We start from the raw sequence: 7,462 nt of genomic DNA, 5'->3' as shown, positions 1-7,462 counted from the left end.
CACACATGATCATATTAATAATAATAATAATAATAATAATAATAATAATGCAATACCCTGTTTTGGTATAAGCTCATTTGCAATGTGTTGAAAGCACACTTTTCTCTGAAACTTGCACACTGCAGAACCTCCTGTAGAGACTGTTCTTCTGTTCGGTAAGTTTGAGCTCAACTTTAACTGGTGTCTTCGTTCAGCAGTCGTTTTTGATGGTGCTCTTAGATGTGCCACTCAGAAGGTCTGTGTTTATCTCAAAGAAGCGTCCAACTAGCCAGCCCTTCCTTTAGGGTGTGGGCCGTCTCCACGCACCAGTCATTCCGTGGCAAACAAAACTATTTACAACCATTTTTATAGCTGCGGTTTTACCTGTATCTTTGGGACCTGTGGTTAATTAGGGCAGTGCAGCTGACATAGCCTGGATACCAAGGAAACGGGAAGTGTTTGTACCATGTGAGTAGTTTGAAAGGTCTGAGGTCTGTTCAGCGCCACATGGCCATGCATTAGACTGTTTACTCTTCCGTCCTCGACACAAACAATAAATTAAAAATATCACATATATGTAGATTTGTATTTTCTCTCCATTTTATTATATGGTTTTGAAGCATTCTGTGCATGTTTTCTGTATGCCATCTTGTTGTGGATTAACTCCACTAGCGAAGGAAAAGCCACTTCAGTGTTATGTCATCAGTAGTTGATCTTGCTGTCTGCTTCTCCCAGATGTAGCATCAGAAACCACAGCTTGTCCACCACAGCTCACTGGTCAACCTCACGCCTTCACCCAGGGACGGGGAGGGACGGGGGGGGGGGGGGGGGGGGGGGGGGTGTTGGGGGGGCGACCCTGCAGTTTATCCTGGGCAGGGCTCAGACAGGCGATCAAAGCTGTACAAACCAATTGTCATCACGTTCCTCCGCGGGGAATTTGGAGTCCATCAATGCCGCTGCTTTGGGAAGTAATTGTATCTCTCTGTGACTTCATTACACGCTCCTGACTGCACCAAACGGGCCTGTCCTCCAGCGCTGCAACCCGCATGGTGGGCACACGGCATCCCCAGGGGCCTGATAAATAAGAAACGAGGGGTTATAATGAGATTGAGCTAACCATGACCAGGATTGCATTTTTTCTCCCATTATTCTATTGGCAGTATTATGAATGGGGCGGATTGAGGGGGAGGCAGGGACATAAAGAAATGTGTATCTAGTGTAAGATCCACACCAGCCATCTGCCAGGGGCCTCTGCTGCTCACAGACCAGCGCGTGCTTGTCATTAGGCAGCAAATCAAAGAGGCCCGCTCTCAGGAGAATCCTCTATTAAAACTGTATAGATGTGTCATCTCGTCTCCATGTGGGAAGAGAGAGCATGTTTAATAGGAACAGAGAAGGATAATGAGTTTGGCATGGTAAAGCGTGCGAGGAGGTAGCTATGTGTTCGCCTTTAATCGCCGTATTTTATTTGTTAAATCGAACCTCCAGAAAGCACGAGAAAGCAAAGACCTGGCAAGTAGTTTGATATTAACGGTATAACCTAAGGTGGTAATTAAAAAGTCCCTTCAGCATATAAGCACACCCTTAATATTTCATTGGAGAGGTAGTGACAAAAGGAGGAGCAAGGGATTCTGGGAGGAGAGGGATTTCTCTCAGGTTAGCTTTGTTTCCTAACCACAGTGTCTCAAGTGGACCTGACACCTACACCAAGAGGAACCGTTGACTGATTGATGGGCTCTCTCTTTATCACCCTGTCCTTCTTTCCTCTTCCATTCTTTCTTTCCTGTCTTCCTGCTCGAGTGGCACGAGTGACCCTGAGATCAGGGCTGCGTGGAGAGACCTGTGTTCATCCGAAGGTGCCATGGCCCACACTACCTCTGCAGGGAAAAAAGAAGACAGGAAAAGAGAGATAGAGACTGGAGAAAAAAAATCAATAGGTTTCCATTATCCGGTTGGGCAGTGTCACTGACCTGTCAGTGATCCTGCTACCCTCCCTCACGCGGGTGCGACAGGCCCCCAGTCTGTGGCCACTGACAAGAGAGGAGCATGCTGACAGCACCCAGGAACAAGTCGGAACACATATTTGCACTTCAAGAGCCCATACGACAGGGTGGCAGGAGGGACCACCAAACAGCGAGAGGGCCTGGCTCACTGGGGGCAGGGGGTGGGCTAGGGTGAGGAGGGGAGGGGCAGGAGGGGTGTAGCACACTGTGGTCAGGCTTTCACGCCCCCTCCCGCCTGTCTGACTGTCTTACTCTCCTCCAATAATGCTTTTATCCCCACATCAATTATTTACCTCTGGATACACCAAAGGAAACGCAGGTGCACTGATTCTGGCTGAGGAAAATTCATCACCTTCGTAGTCACCCATTCTCTCTTGCACTTGAACCCTCCCTTTTTTCCACCTCCTGCCCCAACCATCACTAAAAAAGACCATGATGATACAACATACATGTATGAGGACTCTCTCTCTCTCTCTCTCTCTCTCTCTCTGTGTGTGTGTGTGTGTGTGTGTGTGTGTGTGTGTGTGTAGGCAACATACTTGAGTATGTCTGTGTGCCTGTGTGTTTGATAAACACTCAGGTAAAATATGTATGAGAGAAAATACCTGAGAATAGAAGCTGAACAAGATTTGAAGTGTTTACCCGGTAAACAATTTGTTGAACTATTTGTTTTTTAGACGCAGTCTTAAATATGTTGGAGTCGACACAGTTGCACAAATCTTTAAAACCTCTAGCCGGTACAGAAAGAACGGACGGAGTCAAAGTCAAGCCGCGCCGTAGAGTCTGATTAAAGAGGCACGAACGGGGGGGGCACGCGCAGCCCTCGGTTTGAACTGGATCACACCGAGCCCTGTTGACCGCGTCCACTGCGTAAGAGAGACGTCAACCACTTCACACAAGCACAGAAATCGATACATTTTGACAATGATGAAACCTGTTTGGGATGCGGCGGTTTGGTCCTCCGCAAACATGGTTTGGCCCTCGTCATCTGCAGCTATGAATGGAAGTTGACTGTTGAAGTCAGACCTGCTAGGCCGAGTAATGATGCCCGGTGTACGCATGCGCCGTAGAGAGTTTGATTTGCTGCACGTCAAGGGAACTAAAATGTGTTCCCATATTTTGTTCCCATAATTTGTAATTGAAGATTACATGTTCGTAAGAAACCGTTAATAAACGTATCGATTCGCATCAAAATAAATGTAACAAACTCGAAACATCTGACAAGGAAGGGTTATTCATTAATGGTACTTTAGAAAATAAAATGCCTATTTATTTATTTATTTATTTATTATAACTCTACCCACCAACCCCCAACCCGTCTCGTGCTCCCTATCCTTTTCTAAAGCAGTAATTCAGTCCTAAATGACTAGGGAATTTAAGTTAATTTGTTGACAGGGCTTAACAATAACGGGTCGTGTAGCCCTGCACGCTTGGTTGGTTCCGTTCAGTTGACAGGTCCTAATCATGTATTGCCCTAAAGGCACGAGGGCAGAAAGGATCGTAATTACTGAATTATAAACTAGTTTGCCAGTTTACAATTGAGACATAATTAGTTGTATTGTATCTGCTACTTGGATGGACAAATCTCCCTGTAATTATGCCGCCTACAGACTAAATAACTAGCGAGGCTGATATTAGATAAATGTTTTCAGCACACTGAATTTCGTCACGTTATTTTTAAAACAAATCTGTTTCTATTTTTAAAAGGCAATTGAATATTTTTATTGTGAAGCAAAACGTCTGACAGTACTAACGTGAATGTAAGGCTGTAGCACACGGCTGCAATCATAATAACGAGACTGTGCAAGCTTTCAGTACATATGAGTTACCCTTTTTCTGCAATTAGAAAAAATCTCCACCAGGTTTTTGCTTCTGTCCTCGAAGAATCGCGAGATGTCGTGAAGCAGGAAGCTTCGCAACGTCGCGTCTCCGAAAGTGTCACGCACAACAAACAAACAAATAAATAAATAAAGCTGGCTAAGTGTCTTTTTTGGAATACTGACACGGCTTAGGGAGATGTTGCACCTCCAGCAACAGCGTTATTTCCTATTAATTACTCTCTAAAGAGCGCCTTCCAGACGGAGTTAGGTGTGGCCCGGGCCGGTCACGGAACAGCTGGCGCTCGGCCCCTCCAGGCTCGGCATGACCTCTTTTACTTCAGTAAATTGGAAGCTTGACAAGACGGAAAATGAAAGAGATTTGGATGCGGGGGAAAAAATGCAGAATATGAGCCAAAAGTGACGCGTCAGGCAGCATTCCGTGAAGAGGCATAATACATCACGTGTAAAATATCACGCATATTCGAGGAAGATATCAGCATCCACGCATAAAAGGGGGAGGAGGGGGGGGGGGCACGCTTTGTCCAATGTACCGCCATGTCTTGACATGTAGGCCTGCTGTGTCGGCCTTGTGGAGAACTGAATGCACTGTAGCTTTTGTTATTTTTTGCTACGACGTTGCGTCCTATTTGTAATTGTTACTGATAGCCGTTTAGCTAAAATATAATAATTAACCTAGCAACAGATTTGATGTGTCATTCTGCAGTTTGAACAAATGAATAATTATTACTGAAAGTCTCTTTTTTACTATTTTTTTGTACTGTGTTGTCTCGTTAAGTTAAATGTCAGTCTTCGTCGTGCATTCTTACATATTGCTTGCAATAACGTAATTCAAGCGCAAGAATCTTCTCAGCTATAATAAAATGCGGCGCCAATTTGGTTTTCCCCGCTCTGTTTGCGAGTGTTAATTAATCGTTTCAAGCTTAGGAAAATGTGGAGAGAATCGGGCCAATGAAATCAAATCGCGTGTGCAGCATTCGGTTTGCACCCTATGTTTGCCACACAAGTCAAAAACCACGCTGGTTTATTGAAATATTCATAAACGACCATGGGCATGCAATTCAAGAATCGAACGCTAGGGGACACTGCACTTCACAGAGTGAATTGGGACACATTAAACACAAAATCCCACTTAAGATGCTTTGTTGAACCAGCAGTATAATTTACAAAAAGCATAATAATTGACATTCAGACATTTTAGGCCATTATTTAAGAAAAAATTCTCTCCACAAAGGTGCTTTTTAAACCAAAGTATAATCCTTCTATCAAACAATGTGAATCTAATAAATGGCGATAGACCAGTTGTAACAGCACTGCTGGGACTAAACCTACAGGTTAAACTGATCCGCATGCGTGAAACTATATTCGAGTCCAATTTCAACGCCAGCATTAAAAATGCGATTTCAAAAGTGACACTATAAACGAATTTCAAACTATGTTTTTGTTCACGTTTCTTCAAATAACTTTATGTGAATGCTGTGTGTGGCCCTTTAACTTTATTATTATTTGACTAATTATTTTATCGCAGTTAACGGGTAAGGTTACCGTTAGAATCGAACACGGGCGTTAATAAATCTCTGGTATGGTAATTACTTACGTTAAAAAACACATACTGATACAGTTTATGCTATTCATAAGATAGGATGCACAAAACAGTTGTGCTGACAAACATATGTCAGATAGATGGAAGGGTTCTCCATTCTACCTTTCATGTTGACACTGAAATGTTACGTCTCATTGTTGCACGATATCCTCCTTAGCAATAAAGGCCAAACATGCGCATGGCGTAGAGAAAAGCAGGAGTGCTTTTGGCGCAACGTTTGACCGATTTTATTTGACCTTGTATTTGGTTATGTGTCATATGTTGCAGTCTTGAAATAATACGCTCTAATTTTAGGTAGCGGTGTCTCTCACTGTAAACAAAATAATTCTGTATTTACAATACTGACGTCTGTTTCTGCACATATATAAATAAACAAGCAGGTTGCAAACAAACCTGCTTACACACTCGTCAAAGGCTTCCTGGGGCATGTTTATTCCACCACATTTTAAACGCAGAATAACTTCACAATGCACAATTCTTTTCTTGCGCTTTTTGCTTTGTTGATATATATAATTGCGACCCAACTGTATACCAGAGTTGAAAAACGTGTCAGGCGACAAGCGAATATATAGAGCAAATGACAAACACAGAAGGGGAATAACTGACAGTTAAAAAGGCAGTCGATATGCTGCTAACAGGCAAACGCGCCAGTACAAAGTCGCTCATGCCTTTGAGAGCACGGGTTGTTTTAGCGCGGATCTCCCGGGTTGTATCTCCTGTCGATCTGATAGGAAGAAAGAACAAGCTAACACGGCCTGTTTAAGAAACAAACATACAGATTAGATGGGGATTTTGACAGCTTGCCTTAGTCCCTTCGCGCGCGCACCAGCCACATAAAGAGGAATATAAATCCGTGAACATGCCTGACAACCTCTATCATTATCCTGCAGCAATAAATTCTAAAAATAATAATTAAGAATTATTAACATTTTAAACCTCACTGAATTGCACCAATGTCCGCCTTGTTCGTAAACTGGAAAACACTGGACCAATCAGACTATCAACGAAACAGATTATACTGAATAACCCAAGTGGACGAAGCACATATCACAAATATACATATTCATCTAAAATGGTAGAGATAGACAAATACATTTAGCCTATATGTATGCATTCATTTGTGGGAGTTTTACAGTTGCTGGTGTAGAGTCTGTTGCGCACGTGTTAGAACGCTATTTGCCAATCAGTGCCAAACGTGTTAAACTGCTCTAATTTGACAGGAGAAAAGAAGGTGATGCGTCACGTTCTCTCCTTTTAATGATTTACTTTACTACACGCAGTTCTCGCCGTTTGAGTTTCTGTCAAGGGCGATGTACGACTGGCGGCGGGTCCGGGGATTAGTCACCTGTGTCCCGCATTACTAACAGACGTCACTGTCACCTTCTACACTCATTGTCGTTCATCTTCACAAACTATAATGTCACTCATCGCCAAGATGGCTGCAGCCTAGAGAACAAATCTACAATATGTTTTATGAAATTATATTAGGCCATATTTGTTGTTCAAATATCCATAAACGAGAGCTAAAACGTAGATCTGGAAATGTATGTGTGTAACTGAATTCTATTTAACCATTTTCTTCACTGAAAACTTGTGTGGGGGGAGGTTTCTCTGCTCAGACACACCAACTGTTTTTTTAATTAGGCCTGCATTTTAATGAAACACTCAGACGTGCTTTAATTTTCTAGGTTATTCAGTTTTACGGAACGGCTTGTATGCTACAACACTGAAACATTTAATCATGTGATTATCTTTCTGTCTGACGCCAGTACAGACCTGGGCCCTGTAGAGCAATATTGACAGGAACGGGCTATTTTACAGGCTGTTGCTCTGATTGAATTGGGCGAGAGAACTTGTTTAAGTATTCTGTTCTATGCGCTTCTTCGAGCCGCAATACAAGGTTGTTCTAATCACTAGATCAACAACTCAGATCTATAGGAGAACAAATAATGGAGATGAAATGAACAAATGATTAGCATGCTGTGAAAAGTACAATACGTTTCTTATTTAGCATTTAGATAACTGTCTGTCCTGAGGAG

The sequence above is a fragment of the Brachyhypopomus gauderio genome, unplaced genomic scaffold, assembly GCF_052324685.1.
Source record: "Brachyhypopomus gauderio isolate BG-103 unplaced genomic scaffold, BGAUD_0.2 sc75, whole genome shotgun sequence".
NCBI lineage: Eukaryota > Metazoa > Chordata > Actinopteri > Gymnotiformes > Hypopomidae > Brachyhypopomus > Brachyhypopomus gauderio.
This window is presented reverse-complemented; position numbering follows the sequence as displayed.